Genomic DNA, 19,757 nt, shown 5'->3' with positions numbered 1-19,757 from the left:
ACAGTATGTCACACTTGGACATAATCCAAAGCCAGTGACAGTCTAAGACCTGTGAGTTATAAAGCCAATCCCTGCGTGCTTATTTATATTAGAAAGCTCACATTTCATCCCAAAGCCCAAAAGCAAGATATATATACCTCAACGTGCAACAAATTACAGATGACTCATGGAATCCGAGTTCAAGTCTTTTGGACTGCAGCACAAATGCTACCACCAAAGCAGCTGCTTGGCAGAAGAGTCCCTTTCTTCTGTCTTTAGGAATATCAGGAGCATCAGAAAACCCAGTGCTATTATTTTCAGCAACATCGTTTTGTTCAGAGAAAGCACAGCAAGTAGGGATTTAGCATCATCTAAAAATGAAACTTAATGCTGCAAATGCAGTCTTTGTGGAAATCTGGAGTGCTCAGGTAACAACCTCACAGGCCAGGCTTGTTTTAATTACTTCTAAAACAGTGGAGACACATAAGGACACTTGACCAATGTACAGAACAGCTGATCCGGGCACCTCCAGAGATAAAAGCATGAGTTGCTACAGTTTTGGTCAATGTGCTGTAATTATTAATTGCAATAAACATTCATATTGAAAACTAGCGCTAGCTTACCAGGAGCATTGGTTCACAGCCTCTGGTACCAATGTGTGCCAGAATTTGCCCTCAGGAGACCAAGGAAAAGGTACCAAAGAGAATATTGGGACTATGACTGCCTCATTCCTTCACAAGGGCAAAGAAAGAACAGGCTCTTCACAAGCCTCCTTCCCTGTTAAGCAGGGCACTGCTGGCAAAAACCAAGCCAGGAACATCAGGCTAGAAGGGGCTGCTGGAAGAACCCAGCACTCTGGTTTCAGAGACATGCACCTCGTTACTCACTTCCCTTCCTGCCGAGATCAAATGAGGCATTGTCACACCTGTGGTTCCCTCAGAGCCTCACGTGAGCAACTCATTCATGAATTTCAAACCCCTCAAAGGGTCCCTGCTTTAGGCAGAGCTCGACACATGCCACAGCCTTCCTAGTGTGTTAAAGCTTAGGGCGGTGACAACCCCAGACTGACAGGGCTGAAAATTCTACATATTGGTACCAGATATTTTTCATTATTTCTATAGCGTAAGAATTGAATTGTGAATACCAGCATTTTTGTATGACTGCACCTAGCTATACACAAACAAAAGATCGTTTACATTATTACATTTTTTCCATGAATCTGTTGTGTAAGAGCTTCTATTCCAACAGAACAACAGTCTCTCGTCTGGCTTTTAATTTTGTGGAAACAATTAACTTAGCATACCATATTTTCTAAGAAATTTAGCCAAACCCAAGCCCCTGATTAAAATTGGATTTCCAGTCAAGCAAATTTTAATTATGTTTCTTCTATCCAGACATTTTCTATTAAGGCATATTAACTCCCTTTATTTTGCTCTCTTCCACACATAGCAATAATAATTGGGACCAAAAAAAAAAAAGTATCTTAAGTTTTGCCTTTTATTGGAAATGTTTGTTGCTATGTTGATACCTCTTCATGGCCAAACTAGTAAAAATGCAGAGATTTTAAATATTTGTCAGTGTAAGTGGTGTCACTAAGCAGTTTGCATGTAGTTAGACATAGTTGGTAACAGATGTGCTTACATCAGCTCTGATAACATTCAGAAAATCATTTAACAGAGACTTCATAATGACTGCAAAATGATATTCAGAAGTAATTACTTCCCTTGCAGCATTTGGTCCATCTTGCGGCTGAATATAATCTTCACATATTAGTATATTACACATTTGGAGAGGAATTGGTGAAGTAATTGCTAGTACAGTGAGGAGTGATCATCATTCATCTTACAGTATGGCCTTGCTTTAAATAGCTATTAAAAGGACTAAGTCAAAAGAGGTAACCTACATGTAAAAAAAAAAAAAAAAAAAGTGTGAGAGATTCAGATATTTTATAATTTGGTTGGGTATGAATAACAAGTAGACTTTCTATTTGTAACACATTATTCACAGCTATGGGAAGTTATGGCACCATGCCTCCCTTTAATTTGTTGTTGCTGGGAAAGGCTGTGGAAGTTGGCTTAGCATTGATTTTTTAAATACTCTAAAGATTCAATAGATACAGATGCACTTTTTAGAAACGCCATGGGAAACACCTGACTCTCCATGTGCTTGTTGCCATTGCAAGAGGACGTCTCAACAGCGCAAAGCGCAGCACCGTGCCTGGTAATGGGCCTGAAAGATCAGACCTGCAGTTAGTTGCTGTGATCATTAGGCTGCTTTTTCACCTGTGTATCTCTTCTTCCCATATGTGCTCTGTAATGAAATGTAGCAGGCTGTTAAGGATGAAGAGTAATGGGAGCAGTTCTCGCTCTTTCATTTGTAATTTGGATAAAACACTTGTGACTGTAGCTCACTTGGCGATGCGGTGATTCATACAGATCATCCTGCTGAGCTTGACTCAACCGCTAACTCTTGAGCAAAATGAGCAGGCTCAAGCCCCTTTGTTCAGAGGAGAGAGCAGAGCGGTGAGGCAAAATTCAGACCCTCTGGGAACAGGATAAGGACCTGCTTAAGTTCTGTGGTGCTTTTGCTAACGCTCCTTGCAAGCAGGCTGCGGTGGCGTCTGTGACCTTGGCAGGATTGCAGAGGTCACCCATTCCTTCAGACAAACACCTGGGAACAGAGAGCTGGAGGAAGCTTTATGAGGGCTGTAAAAGCATCATAGCCTTTACAAAACATTTAATAAGATTTCAGAATGCCCCTTTAAAAAAAAAAATAAAAATAAAAAATGAACCTTTAGAGGGAAAAAAAGTCAGAAATTACTGTTGTAGCTCTGGCTCCGGTTCCTACATATGAGGGTTAGAAAGTTGGATTCTGCTCTGCCTTCCCCTTGCTTGAAGCAGCAGTCTTGAATCCCATACCACTGAAGAGTTAATCCTTACTGTTTCTCCTTATTCTTGATTATTAGCTATTGCCTGCATTGCTTTTATAGTCTATCCTCTTCAGTTCTCCAAGTCATATTTTCTTCCTTCTGTGGGTGTGCTCCCCCTCCCCCCTCATTTTTCTTGCATTGCAGAAGGATTTGCGTATTGTTAATATTATTTTTACCACACTTCTCCTTGTTCTCACTTTAAAAATAATTTTGTTTTCCAGAAACCATCTCACAAGGTGACCAGTCTAAGCTCTGGTTCTCTCTCCCAGATGATCATTCCCATCACCCCAAACCCATTGCCACTGCCCTGAGCGCTGGGGAGAGCAGGGCCGTGGTGGTCAAGCAGAGGTTTCTAGAGATTTTCTTGTTTCCCCAGGTGGTTTGGAGGCCCTCCTTGGGCCTGGCCTAGGATGGAGCTGTACACACATCCTGTTGCTGCCTGCCAGTGGGATGAGCAGGAGGCTGGACAGCCCCTCCTGAGCAAACAGCAGGGGCATCCATCGTGGCCTCATCTGGACTTGCTGTGGGTGGGCTGCAGAGCACAGAAGGTTCCAGCTATCTGCTCCCTAACCTCCCGACACGCACACGGAGAGGCAGGATGTAGCCCGTGGAAGGAACCGGCTGTGTTTTCACTGCACAAGGACATCACACGCTGGCCTGCGTTTCTCAGCAGTCAAGTACGTGCCTGGTGGGCTGGCTCCAAAGCTGTCTCTAGCAGCAGGGCTAGTCTGCTCCCTGCAGCCACCGTGCTCAGCTCCTCCCTGAGCCCAGCCCTCCTCTCACGGCGTGCCAGGGAGCGCTCAGACAGCCACGCAGGACCTCACGGTTGAGCCTTCGTCCCAAAAACTCTCCTACCACCCACTCAGAGCAAACTCATTTTGTTTGCCTAACGAGAACAAAGGGCTGAGCCAGGTAACCCTGCCAAGCATACAGCCAGGATTGGAGATGTTCACATCCCATCTATAACACCTGAACCCACCCATTCAGCTAATCCCTACACAGCTATCATAAATCATCCTGTGTCACAGGCATTAAAGGGGCACTGCTTCACCTTTACCAACTTACAAAATTAAAAAAAAAAAAAAAGAAGTTAAAACAGCCAGTGAAGGTAGGCACAGATCTCCTTTCTTCTTTGCATTCCAGAAAGATGTATCCTGGCAGGTACAGAAGATGCATAAGCAGGATGTGATGGATTAAGATACACTCCCTCTCCGTACTACTAACTATATAACAAAGGTATTTTGACTTAAGGAATAAAAAATAAAGGGATTTATTATGTGCTGTTAACTCAAAAACAAAACAAAGCAAAAACCTCTTGAGAAGTGTGAAAGAAAATGTGAGACAAGCTGGAGCTTAAGTCAGACATACAGCATTGCCTGCACACTGTATTGCCATTGAAATAACTTTTCTGCAGTTGTGAAAACCATAGTTCCCCGAGGCTCAAAGCAGGGTGTCCAAAGCAGTGCAGGGGTGGGGATACCAAGGTGAGCAGGAGGCTGGCAGGCCTTACTGCACCCCGGGAAGCGGTCACCACCACGCTCACCACATCCCTATCTAGAATGATCAGTTAAATTCACTGACAGATCAGGTCTCTATTTAGACAACGTGCCTGCAGGTATCCCATAACACCACAAATAATCTCCTGAACATCAGTAATCCATAACGCTCGCATACACATCACTTTACATGGCTCACCACTGAAGTAGCAGCTTCCAAATGCAAGGGGAGAAACACGTGCTTCCAGACAAGATGATTTATTGCAGGTTAGCAGAAAAGAAACAAGGATGAGAGAAACGAAACGCGAATCTGGAGCAGAAGGAGCGGTGCCTCCATCTTGCACCCTCTCCCAGCCCCGCTGCTCCGCAGACAGACAGGCAGACTCTGCCTTTGGAGGCTGCTGCAGAGCGAGCACATGCCAGTCCCACGCAGAGATGACTAAGATCCCGACTGTTCAGTTCACTGAGCCCCTCGAAAAAAGCCCAAGTAAATACACTGCTTTCCAGAGCCCCCTCAAGGTCAAGAACTTCCCAGAGCCTCCCTTGCTGCCTGCTGCTGGCCGCTTCCCTTCCAGGGGAAAGCTCGCTCCAGTAACTTTTGATCCAGCTGATCCTACAGCTTCAAAGGAGTTACTGGCATTTACGTGTCCTTGGGCCCCGTTCCCTGAGCAGTACATTTCGGTTGTGATTTTCCATGTTTACAGTATTTTAAATGTTAATAATGCACAGAAATTGTTTACAGAAGCGAAGATGAGTGATAGCAAGAGAATTTGCAAACATGCTACAACCGAGAGTCTTTTCCGGCCTTTATCTTTTGTTTGGATGAGGGGGTGGATGAGGAATATTAAGGAAAAAGAAAATAACTTGCAGGTTTTTGTTCGCAGCTGAAGTCCGTGCTGTCACTGCTGCTCTGCTACTGGCACTTGCAGTGTTTGCCTATGGTGTGCCCGTGCTTTGAGCAGCAGCATAGATCTGTCCTTTATTTAATCACTTTGCTGTAAATTGATTTCAAATCCACATTTTTCATTGCACACACAGAGAAGGGAGCCTAGTTCTCCCTCCTCTGTTGCTGATTGCTTCCAGCTCCCTGTCCTTCTGCCTGGCTTCTGGCCCAGGGAGGTTAGAGAACAGTCAGGGGCTGCACGTCCCCTTCGTGCCCCGGTGCACCACATGCAGGTATCAGATTCAGGTGCCATACAGAGACCTTTCTGGTCACCAGACAGATTTGTACGAATAGAGTCCATAGGAGACCCCAGATTCAAAGCTGGGAAAGAGATCCTCATGCAGAGGGCTTTCCAACACTGCATTCCTGGGCTGGATGCTAGCACAGGAGCTGGATTTGAATGTAACCTCAGCTTCCCTGGAGCTGAGGGATGCTGGTCTGTGGGACTTTGGCCTGACCAGCTGGGGGGCAGGATGCACATTCTTACAGAAAGGAAAACATCCTGAGAACCCAACCAGCAGGGACACAAGGCTCTCTTAAAATTTCTGGTAAATTCATTTTGGCAATAGAAAAAATACACAAACCCACCTCTCCTTGAAGGAAAGTATCTGTTAGAACTGCACGTCTAGTTCCTATGTGCTCTCCCATGAGAAAAAACACAGCGCTTCTTTCTTCCGCTCATCCTGAGGATATCTTCATTATGCTCCACTAAGAGCTCAGTATTACACGAGGATGTTGTTAATGAATGCCTCTAGGCTGCAAAGGGCAGAGTCTCGAGAGCTCTATGATTAAATGTAACTCGCAGTTCTGTAGTACCTGCCATCTGAAGATCTCACTTGTTTGTACAGATGCCTGTGAATTAAGCTCAGTCGCTCACAAGTGAACTATTTGTGATAAACACCAAATGCCCTGACAGCAACAACACCTTCCCCAGGGCTCAGAGACTGAATTTTAAGGACTTGTGATTGGGATGAGAATTGAAGCCAGGTGCCCACCATTGTGGGGAAGCCCTCCCTTCAGCAGCGTGCATGAAAGGGGGAGAGGAGATGCTCCCACCGCACCCTGTGGCAGTTCAGAAAAGAAAAAGGTGACCTCTTTGCAGCTGTTTCAGAGGAGGCCATAGGCAGTGGATCCCAGGCAGAAGAGCATGCCTTCTGGAAGACACCCAAGGAGCTGGGTTTAAGGCCTACCTACCCACAGTGCTTCCCAGCTGGTTCACTGCAGGCTGAACATGGGAAGCACCATCCTCAGGTTTGTTCAGGTCCCACAACAAAGGAAAATAAACTCCGTCCTTACACTGTATGTAAAACCCTCGCGTCTAATGCAAGGCTTTAGATTTTATGCAGTCCATTTGATCTCATTCTCCAGAGTTAAATAATTCAATGAAAGTTACCGGATGGCCTGGGAAGGCATGTCTCTCCTCTTTCTTTTGTGTCTTATTTCAGTGACTGCTTCACCTCCAGCAAAAGTGATTATTGGCAGAATAATTCGAGACAGGAAAAATTAACACAAAGGGATGATTTTATTCTAATCAAAGTGACCAGTAAAAGCTGATAGGTTAAAAAAATGTCACCTCTCATTATTCTAGCTGCCTTTGTTTCAGGAGTCAAAACCAAGCAGAGATTTAGCACTCAAATCCTTAAAGTAGTGGTGAAATGCCGTGACACCACTGGGCTGAAAGTTTCACTGCCAAATGCCTTAATCAAAGGTTGAAAGCCCCTGCATCAAGTAGGCTCCTTGTGCAAGTTTTTGTGAGCAAACGTCTTTAGTAGCAATGAGGTCATGGATCAAGTAGACACACGTTCAAGTTGCCAAGTTCAGATCCCTCTTTGTTCAGAGTTTGAACCATTCTAGCTTTAGCTGTTTTGAACAGGCAAGCCCACTGATCTGCAGGCTGTGGAGGTCCAGAGAAGCAGCATCACAGTAATTAGCAGGCTAGCTTTAATTAACGATGAGCTGTTCAGTAATACAATGAATCGATACAGTATATGTCATTCTTGAAGGCTTTTCCTGCATTCTTTCTAGCACTGTTCCATATACACTAGAGGCAAAATAATGAAATTTCTTTCAGCAAGATGGGAAGAGAAACACATGGTCTAGGCAGGGCAGCTGGTGAAATCCTGCCCGAGGGGGAGGTCTGAGACACTCCACATCGGCGGCTGCGGGGAAATGCATTCGCCCAGCCAATAAGAGAGACTATCCAAAGGTCATGAGGTAGCTAAGCAACAGAAAGGAAAAATCCTCCATTGTGTTACTTCCAGCTGGAAATAAAGCAAAAAAAATAAGTTGCTGGGATTTCGTGGCAGTATTGTCCAGTGGGTAGACAGCTTAGCTATGGGAGCAGGGGGGGTCTGGCTTTACTCTTTCTGCAGGCTTGCTCTGTGACACGAAGCAAATGAAGTATTTTGTACCTTGCTTTCCCCACATAAAAAATGTATGTGGGATATCTCCATGTACATAATACACCATACCACCATAGCAGGGCTGGGAGGTCTACCTTGCTACACTCCTTTCAGATGCTCAGGTAGAAGAAGCTGCAGAAGTTGAGACGAACATAACTTTTTTCTGTTTATTTCTAATAGACACACAGTAGGAACCATTTTGACATGTGTTAGTGTAGGTGGAAATGACTCATTTGGCTGCACTGGAAGCTAGCTGCTATAGACTGGCTGCTGGTACAGTCCTAAATAAATCCCATAAAATAGGTCTTGAAAAATAAAGAGAATCTTGCCACTCTGTTACTAATCAACTTAATCTACTTAACATGTACGTAAGAGAATTTATACACATGTGAATATACATACATGTACACTCCCTGTATCGTATCCAGTCTTCAAATTGCCTGCACAATGTGCAAGAAGAGTGCCACAGAACGACCCAGTGTTTTCCTACTGTTTTTACAATATCATAAGACAACCTGGAAAACACCACACAGAAATTTCCTGAACATTGCCCACATGGTTTTTAAGAGATCTTTATATCCAGAATGGTCCTCAGCAAGAAATGTATTGTAACAGTGGGGACAAAAAATGTAAGTGACAAAACCAAGGGCCAGACCAAGACCAGAAAAGCTACAAAATCAAGTCCAGAGTTTAATTCCCACTTCTGTCAGACCTTCCTGACAAACATATGCGTCCTTTAGGGCCTTCCCCATGCTCCAGTCCGCGGATACTCCAAATTTATGCCACCCCGAATGTCGACAGAAGCAAAGCTAGTGGTGGAGGCAAGAACATTTTGATGGCAGCATATTAGTGCCTGGCTCAGGAAACAGGGCCTAACGTTTCTGTAAATTTATACAACCTAATTAGTCAATGTCTCAGAGAATGTTCCAGCTAGGAAAGGATTTTAAATGCAAAAATGTGCTTGGAGCCCACAGTTAGGTGTTGATGGCTTCCACCCCTCTCCTGTCCAGAATATCAGCATGCTACAGACAAAGCTGCTAAGCCCCCTTCCAGACCTCCTCCCACCACAGAGCCCAGAGGAGCTAACTGAGCAGACCTTCTTGCTTTGTTCTTGCCAGGAAGGAAAACTAACACTGCCAGCAGCCAGGCTACAATTATTGCATCGGTTTCACACTCATCCACTTTCAGCCTCATAGCAATGTCACCTGCCTGGGGAAGGATCTCAGAGAATTTCCCTGGCTGCAGAGCTGCGGTCGTGTTCACGTTTCGAATTCACTGTGAATCTTTCTGCAGCCCCAGGCCCCACAGATTCTGGAAGCCACTTCATCAAAGGAGCTTGGACAGCTGGAAACATAGGGCATGCAGTAACATCCTCTGAGGCACATAGCTTCCAGTCACATCAGCGGAAAGCACTCATTTCTTATAACCCACTCTTTCTTACCACTCATTTCCTATGACAAATCTTGCAGTAAAAGATAAAACCCCAAATATCCTGGAAGGGAAGGAATGGGTGTACAACACAGGTGTCCAAGGCCTACTCTAAAGGCAAGAGAATAATAGCAAAAGTCAAAACTAACCATAGCATCTGAGTGCTTCAGAAACTAAAGAACTAACCCACAAAAAGCTTGCGTCTGTGCTCTGTGTAACTACATCCCCAAATATTTTTTGTAGCAAGTAGGTCACTCCCATTTTGGCACACGAAGTAATCTGACCCACCTTACGGTGTGTGAGTAGGGGACAGCTGGGCACGTGCATTGTGACTTGCTAAAATAAGACATAAGCCCTTGAAAACAGCTTAATATAATCTTTCAGGGGTTCCATCAAGCCTTCTAATGGGAGGACTCTTATTTCTCCTTACATCTGGCTAGGACTGCACTCTTACTAATGATAAAAAAAATACCAAAAACCTTCCGTTGCTGTTTCGTTCTTGTGGAATGCATCCAAATAGAGGAGATTTCAGGCAGTGACACTGTTTCCTCAGCCCACATTTGCCTTTTCTTCTCCAGGAAGATGCATGAGGAGGATCAGACAGGAGGAAGTGCCTTTCGCTCCAATGATCTGGGAGAGATAAAGAAAGAAACAATTTAGAAACAAAACGATCCCCAGCTGGAAAGCAGAGATTTGTCCCAAAAAGAGGCAATGTGAAGAGAAATTGCTAAACTTCTGATGGAAATAATGAAAAACACCTGCAATGTAGCTCCCTAAGGAGACTAATTAAGTGAGAAAGATTAGTGCTTATTGGAACTTACAGACTCTCAGCAAAATTTAAGGCTTTATCTCTCACATGACTGATTTGCTTCTATTTTAGGGAAACATATTTTTTCTTTTGTTATACTGATTAGGTGACAAGATTGATTGGCTTCCTATGCTACTTTGAGTGAATCATATACACCTATATCCTCCAAAACAGGCATGTGTTTAGTTACTTACACCTTCTGCACATCAGTGTGCAAGAAGTCCACTCCTATGTTCAGCTATGTGTCCAGCCTGCCACAGAAGCAGGATTGTCTGCTTATGAATGGCCTGGTTTCTTGTACAAAAAGATATGTAGATATGTGTGACCTTTTTTTTTAAGAAAGAAGGAAAGAAGGAAAGAAGGAAAGAAAGAAGGAAAGAAAGAAGGAAAGAAAGAAGGAAAGAAAGAAGGAAAGAAAGAAGGAAAGAAGGAAAGAAGGAAAGAAGGAAAGAAGGAAAGAAGGAAAGAAGGAAAGAAGGAAAGAAGGAAAGAAAGAAAGAAAGAAAGAAAGAAAGAAAGAAAGAAAGAAAGAAAGAAAGAAAGAAAGAAAGAAAGAAAGAAAGAAAGAAAGAAAGAAAGAAAGAAAGAAAAAGAAAGAAAGAAAGAAAAAGAAAAGTAGGCCTTGTATTTAATTTTCCCCTCTCCTAAAGGGAGACAGGTATTTACCTATCACACAGGCTGTTTGAATCACTCAGAACATATGCAGGGTGCTTTGCAAATACAGAAACCAACAGTCTTGACCCCAGGGGGTGCAATATAGAAAGAATTAAAACACGTAACAGGGAAGAGAAAAAAGACAAATCTGCAGGCAAGCAGAGCAGTCACATTGTTAATACATACCGAACTGGCTTGTTCTGTGGTTTGCCCCATTTATTTGGCAATTTATTTTTCTTTAAGTTCACTGTGCTGCTGCATTACCTGATACTTCCCTTGTGCCTGTGGCAGTGCATCTGGGACGCGTGCCACACGGTGGGCGAGAGCAGGCACAGGCCGATGTCACCGCACGTCCACTTGCTGGGTGCCGTGGGACGTGCAGTCCCTCTGCAGTCTGGGCACTTGAACTCGGTGACTTCTCGTCAGCTTCTGCTCTCTACTCCTCAGCTTCGCGTTTGTGAAATACAGGTGGGGTCCTGCCACCTCGGAGGGGAAGTGAGAAAAGAGATTAGGTAGTATCTGTAAAGCAGGCAGTTACTATAGTGATAAGCAGCACAGGAAAACTCATGAGGAAAGTAATTGCCTTCAGCACGGATAGTATGCAGTCAATAAAGCGTGGAGACACGCTCCCAACAATGAAGCAGAAAACACTGAGCAGCTGCTCATTAAGTGCATGCCATCCATCTTGTGCGCTGGGTGAGGCCCGGGTCCCGAGGAGTGGTGTGTGATCATTAAATTAACAGCGGCCCCTCAGCGTGTGCATGCAGGCACTCTTAACCCTGGCATCACCAACTTTGGAAGGCTTGGCCCTCAGATCTTTTGTAGGAGGACAGAGAGGGCGCAGTGTGTAATTATCCAGGTTAGAAAAACAGAAATTTGGCATCGTGGCATCGAACTGACACACGTCACCCAAGCCACGAGGGTCCCCTACGCAGACCTCTGTCACTTGGGCCACGGGAGCAACCCACTGCAGTAACAATCCTTCATCCTCGAAGTGTGGAGCAATGGGAAGGTTCAGACACCTTCGCTTTACGTGCAGCTTCTGGGGAAGGTGATGGCTTACAGGAAAAGTCTCCTGCCCTACTTCCACCTGGTTTTGCTATTCTCTGCCCCTTCTCTCCAGATTGTCCTTGCTTTTCTCTTCCTCCTCTCCATCTCCTGGACCAGACTTCTCCCGACCTTACCTGTGTTCCTGTGGTCAGCTTCCCACCATATTCTGGCTAATGCCCTGTTTCCAATCTAGGGCACCTCGTACAATTTTGTTAGCCATCCCAGCCAATTTCTTAGTTGCCTCTCCTAACCAAGTGATCTCCGCCTCTTTATCCTGGCCTTTTGTAAGCTCTGTTTTCCCAGCTCCCAGTACTTACTATCTTTGCCAAGTCAGCTTCAGACTCCTCTTCCCCATCCCCTCCCCTGGTTCAGTTTTCATGACCACCCAATAGTTTCTATTTTCAGGAAATGGAGCTTCTCCCCAGAAGCCAATTGTAGCAATTCTGGCTAATGAAAATGCTCGGTATTGCAAGATGAGCTAAAGGTCACATGCACTGGCAACGCTGCAGACTTTGACAATTGTATTTTTTATGTGCTGAAGATACACAAATAAGTCCTGAGATCAACCCCTGTCACAGGGTGTTGTTGCGAGTGCTGTATTATGGCAGTTTTCTGAGATTTTTGGTAGAACACTTCGCATATTTTGAGTATGAGGACAATCACCGCAGGCACTCAAGTCATTAGCTCTGTGTAGCTTTCCCCAAACACAATTTCCAGAAAGAAAAGAAGAGTGCTTTACTAAAACTGTTAACAGCATAGGCATGTTTGTTTTTATGTTCCCTGACAAAGATAAACTAACTCTCCCTGACCTGCCTCCTAGGAGCAGTCCTGGTAGCGGAGTGCGAGGGGAAAAAGTCTCCTTGTGACCACCGCCTGCTTTCCACCTTCAGGACAAAGACCTAAGGAGGTGAGATTGGCCGGGCAGGGTGCCAGAAAAATCCAGTCTCTCAGGGCCACTGAGGCATGCTGAGGGTGCTTCAGAAAGGGCAGGCACGGGGTTATGCTGTCCCCACAACACTCTTCAGCAAGCTGCAGCTTAAGGACTTCTGGAGCTCTGCTGTGTCTGCATCCACTTAACGGCCCCTGACAGACCTTTCTACCACAAATGTAGCCAAGAAGTTGTTTTTTTCTTCTTCTTCTTTTTTAATAAGTGTATTCTTCTAGCATCCAAGGCAAACCAGAACTCAGAGCCACGAATTAATGTGTTATGGGAGAAAGCACTGTGCTCTGTACATTTCCAGCATGGCTGGGCTTGATCCTTCAGTGTGAATGCAATATTATAAGGACTCAAGGGGGTTGGGGGAAGAGGGGTGCAGGGATCTCGATCTCACCTGGCTGTCCCACAAGTCACTGGTGTTCTCCTACCACCAGATGGGCATCCCCAGCTCTGTTACTGTTTTGCTGGGAGTTACCAGTTCTGTGGCTGTGCTAATAGTCTGCGGAGTCTGCAGGTTTCACGGCTCTGTGCAGACTCCAGGTCTCCCTCCACACTGATTTCCCTGTAATCCTATATTGGTCTTCCTCTCCTCGTCCCACAAGTATTCCAGTTACTGGCTGGACACTGACCTAAAAATCCATGAGGATGCCCACCACGATTGAATTGTTCATTACACCAAAGCTACAGAGAAAAAAAGGTGCTTGTGAGCACAGAAACAATCTTCTGTGGATGCTTCCAGCCCTATTTCCATCCAGCACATCCTATCTGATGTCCTGTCCAGGACGGCGGCAGTGTTGGGAGGTTGCAGCAGCAACCAGGAGGGTTTCGTGTGAACACCCCAGCTGCCGAATTCATTTTTGCAGTTTGCAGCTCATGATCAATCATGCGCTACTCCGCTGTTAACTTCTTTTGTTTAGATCATTTGGATAATTAAAGTACCACGAATTCCATGGTGTCAGCAGGTCTCACGCAGACCTCCTGCTGGCTCTGCAATATCTTTCAGAGATCAGAAAATAAAACAATGAATAATGCTGGAGTCCAAGTAACTCATATTTTACGTTTCATGTTTTCCTAATGACAAGGTCATATTAGCCAGCAGTGTGATCAATGCAAATACAATATGCCTTTGGAAAAAGGCCAACGTCTGCCTGTGGAAAGGGCAATTAAGGGGACTGTTTTGTAATAATGCACTTTATAGGTGGAAAGCAGAGATCTCAAAGCTCTTCACCAAAAGGAGCGAAAGACTAGTGATCCAAATTGCCAAGTTAAAAAACAAGTCAGTGGTAAGTCCCTGGATATGCGTACTTGGGCACGATGCCCTGTCCTTTGAACTCGCATCTTGCTATCACGCATGCTACATTTGTGTCAGCATCCTTTTGCTGCAGTTCAGGAACGCCTATCCTCAGCAAATATCTAGAGATAACGACTGTTCTGCATTTAGTTGACACACACATGGCTGGGCTAAGCCTGGCCAATCGCTGCTATCTCTGTTAATATGCAGAGGGGAAAAAAATATCCACAGATGTTAAATTGTGTCAGCTTTTCTAACCATTTGAAGTAGTTAATTCTGCAGAAGGTTTTTGACTAAATCTACAAAAACTACATCATCCTTCCTCTTGCTTGCTCTTTGCTTATTATGCATATTGTGTCTCTCAAGGTCAGAGAAAACACCTAAACACTGCAGCAGACACAGCACCCTCAGCAGGCAAACTCCCTGCTTTTCTTAGTGCCCTCTGTGGATTTTCATGCCATGATTACAGGAATGAGCAAGGAGCTTCTCTGTCATCAGGAGTCTGTCTGTGTGATGAAGCTTTTGAAGGCAGACAGCATTTGCTTTTTCAAAACGTAGAATCGGTGAAAACAGCTGATGACAAAAGCAAGGCTAGGGACAAATAAGAGAAGGCTGTAATGAAAAGGAAGGAGCTAGAGAGAGATGGACTGCAAAGTCCACGGGAGGACCGAGGAAGCGGGAGCACTGCCCCCACGTGCCGGTGGGACAGAGCTCAAGTTTCAAGTGCTTTTAAAAATATGGATTCAATAACATACAGGCACAGAAGGGATTGTGAGTAAATGAAATTGCCCGTGCAGACAGTTGCTGAGGATTGTAGAGAAGGTAGGTGCTGGTGTTTTGTTTGGGATTTACTAACCATCAGCATGTTAAGGTGAGCTCTGGAGCCACATGGTTCTATTGGGGTTGAACATAAAACCTGCACTCTTTGCCCTCAAAGTTGAGATGATAGACTAGATAACATGACTCCTAAAAGCTCATGCCCAGAAACTAAATGCAGAGAATTTCCCTCCCTTTTCAAAATCTCTCCAATTCTGTCTTCTTTAAACGTTTGGGTTTGCCACCAGCAAGCCTCATGTTCACTGGACTCTTCCCTAAAGGCCGGAAGGCTAAACTCACTGCCCAGCGAGCTGGAAATGGATGCAAAGGCCATAACTAATGCCAGAAAGGTAAATCACTGTCACAGGAATAGTTTGTGGTCAAGATGCAGTGCGCAAGTTGCATTTAAAAAAAAAAAAAAAAAAAAAAAGAGGATGCACAAAGACTCCTCCTTTGATGAAGTGCTGGTTGAAAAAGTAAAGGAGAGTTGATTTTAATTATGAAAAAGTGAGGTTTGATTTCGATTTCTCTTTGATTCTCTCCACTGTTTTTTCTGGAAAGCTAATTTCCAGTCTTTAGCTCCAGCACGACCGGTTACCTTTTCCTTTACACTCTTCCATACGATTTCTTTTTCATATGGCTGTCTTCCCTCAGCTGCCTGTGAGCCCTGAAGCTGCTCATCCTGCTTCTCACAGCCCCATGGATGGTGGAGGACTCACATATGTCCCAGGAAATGATACTGTAAGCCTGCATCAGTCTCCTTGGGCAACTACAGAAAGACAGGAAGAGAGTGTGATGCTTGGTGAGCATCTCGAGAGGCTTGGTGTGAAGTGTATCTGCATATTTATAAATGTCTAGGAGAAAGATGGGAATGCGTTTGGCCAGCCAACCACCAAGAGGTGGAAAAGCACCAAGATACAAGTCTGCATATGGAAGCACAGCACAGGCATCGAATACAGAGGTTAAATAGCTACTGCTGATCCTCCCTGGCCAGCAGGAAAACAAAGAGATCCTCAAAAATAGCCCTGCTCTAATTATTGCGTCCAGTCCTTTATGGGGACCTATCGGGAATGTGACACAGGAGAAGCTCTGAGACACAGACAACTCTGCAAAATTAAACAAATAATAATGAATTCCCACCGTCCTTACACAGCACAAATGTCACCCTCCAAAGCCAAAGGGGTTTCATAACGCTAGTGCACATTCTCCTTGTGAAGGACTACTCACACACGGGGTATCACACTCACCCGTCCCTAGCAGATTGCCAAGCAGAGCCCAGGCCAAAACCTCCTTTTTTTTTTTTTTCTGGTGGAAAAATCCATCAGAGAGGGCCAGGAAAACCGCGTGGCTTCTGCAACAGCTTTCTGTCTGGCAGCCCTGAGCCTCTCTCCCGAGGCCTACAAGGCAGGTTTTCAGCCAAGCGGGATTGCCACAAGTTCTGCTTCTGGCTGCTACCTTTTTGGAGGAGCATTTTAAGAGGACAAATAAGTTGGTATTAATTTGAAGCAGATTCCCAGCTGGTGTCCACAAACAGGAGCTCGTTGCAGGGTCCCCAGTCCCCACAGTGACTCTCTGGATCCCTTATGCTGCCCGGAGGGGCACAGAGGAGGAGGGAGAGCTGCAGAGGGTGGCTGAAGTCCAGCTCTCAGAGACTTAAAATTCCTCATTACAAATTATGCCTAGCAGTCTTGCATCCATTTGGAGTTCGTCCCTTTCCTGGTGAGTGTAGTTTTTCCACAGCGATGTAAAAAATGAAAATAAACAGCTTCAGGAAGGCTTTCAAGCTTCTTTTTATTATTAATATTATTTATCCCATTTGAAAAACAGCAGCACCAGAATAAATGGCCATATCCATATATCCCATGGTAGGTTTTTCAGGGAGTTTTGTGCTGTTTTGATAGCTGCAGTTCCATGCTATTAGTCCTGAAAAGTACACAGAGGTACAGACAGCCTCCAAAAACCACGAAGATGGTTGTGTCTCACCAGGCAGAGGACTGAGATCAATGCTGATGGTGACGTTTTGCTGCGATATAACATCCCGGTGCCCCCACAGCAGTATAGCCACCACGTGCAGCTCAGGGCTGAAGGACAGAGCAGAACTGGGGAAGGGCAGCTAAAACAGCTGAGGGGATGGAGCCTTCTGAAAAGAGGCTAGAAAGGCTTGCACTCTCCTGTTTGGAGAGGAGAAGACCGAGGCTGAATTTGATCCAGGTTTATAAAACTATCAAGGCAGCAGATAAAACATGATGTTTGTAAAGCCTCACAATACAAGAAGCCAAAGGTCAGAGAACCCAATGAATCCAGCAGGAGGCCCATTTAAAGCAGACTTTAGAAAGTCATCCCTCACAGACAGGGCGGTGACCTTCTGGACCTCCCTGCCACAGCGGGGTGTGGAGCCAGAGAGCATCAGCAGGTCCAAGAAGGCACGAGACAAATTCGTGGACAACAGGTTCATACACGGGCACTGCAGCACCTGTGCAGGTAGATAACCTCCAGCACCCTGAATACGACAGCAGATACCTGACCAGGGGAACATTTCTCCTGTCCTTCATCTCCCTGGAGGTGCAAGCGCTGGTACGTGCTGGTATCACGGGATCTGCCTGCTCCCCAGCCCCTTGACGCTGCCACCAGAAGGGACAGAGGTAATGAAGTTGGATGCCTTACCGCCAGCCTCCTCAAGGCTTTTAAGCTTCCACCTCACAGAAATTCATTTTGAATCCTTTTGCAACAAATAATTACATTTATAGATTTTAGCAGATGCCTTAAATAGTCTCTGTCCTCAGTGGGAAAATTACATGAATTAAAAATCAAGGCTTTTATAGTTAGGGGAAGATGTAATTGATATTAGGTTACTGAGTAAAAAGAGATCTTCTAGCATTCAGAGCTCATCTGAAATCCTGCAATTATGCAAGGTGGGGCTCTTTTGAAAGGTCTCAGAGGAACACATGCCATTCTCACCATGAAAATATGCTTCCAGCAAACAAATCAGAGCCTCTCTGCTGCTGTTGCTGCTCAGAAAGGGAAATAAGTGGAAGTCCTTTGGGGGTATTGGTGAGAAGGAAAAAAAAAAAAAAGAACACCAAAGCAGATGCCCTTGGAGAGACTTGTAGACAAAACCACGATCTCCATGAAGGAGCAAAATGAAAAACAGGAAGGAGTGAATCAGCAAGCCCCTGGGCCCAGTGCTCCGCTGCTGGAGCAGTATCGAGCCATGAAGGCTGTGCGGCTGAAGCCTATCTTCACCGGCTGACACGTCTCTAGTCTGTACATTTGACTAGTGTTTACTGCATCCTTTCTAATCACCTTGACAGCAGAAACGTGGGTTACATGTTGCTCTTATTCACTGGAGATGTCCCAATGAGTTGGGAGGGTAGAAGTTGGGCCTTCCAGCTGCATGCTTCAGGGCAGGAGCTTGTCATTGCTACTTGGCTCTAAAATGTCCTTCTTTGTTGTTGTCATGGTATTTTCCCAGTTGTGTGAGTAATTAGTTCCCTGTAGACATGGTATTGTTAACCCCAGCAATCTTTAACGGCTTAATTATCAGAGCCTTCCAAAGAGAGGCAATGTGCTCTTTTCTTTCTGAGCCGCTGAGCTTTGTCTTCACTCTTCTCCACACTCAGACGAGCTTGGAAACAAGCACACGAGCTAATGGGCTCACCAAGCAGCTCTCCGCAGAGCCGTGCTGGTAAGGAACACCACCAAGCACTGTGCAGCTTCAGATGTATCTTAACAAGAGAAACCATCCTTGCAAGCACAGATTCAGCCATCCCCTGCAAAACCTCTGAGCAGCCCACTTGTAGCTGGCAGGAGCCTCCTCTTCATCCCTCTGTGACTTCTCTCCCACCTCTCGGTGCTAAAAACCTGCCCAGATCTTGAAGGGTAAAGACCCTGGTCCAGGGACACAGGCTTACACCCATAAAGCCTTTAAATCACATTTACAGCGTGATTTAGAAACCTGAACCTCACTGACTTTCAGTATAACTTTGGCATCCAAACTATGTGAGAGCTTCTGAAGGTATTATTTGTTGGCGATATTTCAAAAGACTGATTTTTTTGTCCCCTAAGGAAAAGCAAGACAACTTCAGCTTATTCCTGATGCAAGATCTATGGTGCAAGTTACATCAATCCTTTAGTGATACTGAAGAGTTTGGATGAAGAAAAAAAGCAGGCATGACAGGTATTATTATCAGATGGTATTCTGGGGCAGGTTTAATGGAAAAAGAGAAAAACTGTGAACTGTGAACTGTGAACTTTTGGATCAAAATCAGAAAGAAGCATCAGAACATCCTCTATCTTATAAACAAATAATGTTTTAAAAAATATGTGGACTACAGTCACTTCATTACTGCCAATCCCTTTCTAGCTAATAAAGCACTACACGGCTAGTGCTGGTTTACAGTGACATATCTGTATGGGGTTTTTTGTGTGTTTTTTGTTGTTGTTGTTGTTGTTGTTGTTGTTGTTGTTGTTGTTACAGAGACTTCTGTAAAATCCTCCTCCGAAATTATTTTTAGCTTGCTATCAGCATGTTCATTACAAGCAGACTGGAACATGGACACCTACTTCATAAACAAATCAAAACAAAGAAAGGGGGGAAAAACACCCTGAGTCATCCCCTCATCCTCCTGACAAGGTCTGAATGCAATGTTATGCACTGCTGCCTCAGTAAGGGGGGAATGCAGCTGATCTGTTTTTGGAGTAGGTAGCGTGGCACCGGGTTGTTAGGCGGCTGACTCACAGACAGCCAGCTGCAGATAAAACTGCGAGACCCCTCTGCTCCCTAATAAGCTCAAACGCCTGTTGTTTATTCCAGATAATTCATCTTTGTCTTCTGCAAAGTGCACGTCACCTATACCTCACTCGGGAACAGCAAACACTTACTCATTGTAATGAAGAGGATTGCCTCTGGCAGGCTAATTGCTCTCATTTCCCCCCTCACTCCTCAAGTGAAACCCAGTTTCTCATTTTTTTCTGGTTATGTTATTTCAGGGACTTCATCCAAACACTTGGCAGAAGGCAAGTGC

General features: G+C 44.9%; 2 long non-coding RNA genes across 2 annotated transcripts; one reads left to right on the top strand and one right to left on the bottom strand.

The window, feature by feature from the left end:
* Positions 1-1,987: 1,987 nt before the first annotated feature.
* LOC311436927 lies at positions 1,988-6,269 on the top strand. The gene is made up of 2 exons (XR_014693176.1): positions 1,988-2,501; positions 3,285-6,269. It is a non-coding gene; the product is annotated as an uncharacterized lncRNA (long non-coding RNA).
* A 1,633-nt stretch (positions 6,270-7,902) lies between these two features.
* On the bottom strand, positions 7,903-11,946 carry LOC311436925. Its single transcript, XR_014693174.1, has 3 exons — positions 11,824-11,946; positions 10,904-11,122; positions 7,903-9,807 (listed from the first exon to the last, which is right to left on the bottom strand). It is a non-coding gene; the product is annotated as an uncharacterized lncRNA (long non-coding RNA).
* Between the last annotated feature and the right edge of the window lie 7,811 nt (positions 11,947-19,757).

The sequence above is a fragment of the Aythya ferina genome (genome assembly GCF_964211825.1).
Source record: "Aythya ferina genome assembly, chromosome: 5".
In the NCBI taxonomy this organism is placed as follows: domain Eukaryota; kingdom Metazoa; phylum Chordata; class Aves; order Anseriformes; family Anatidae; genus Aythya; species Aythya ferina.
This window is presented reverse-complemented; position numbering and strand designations above follow the sequence as displayed.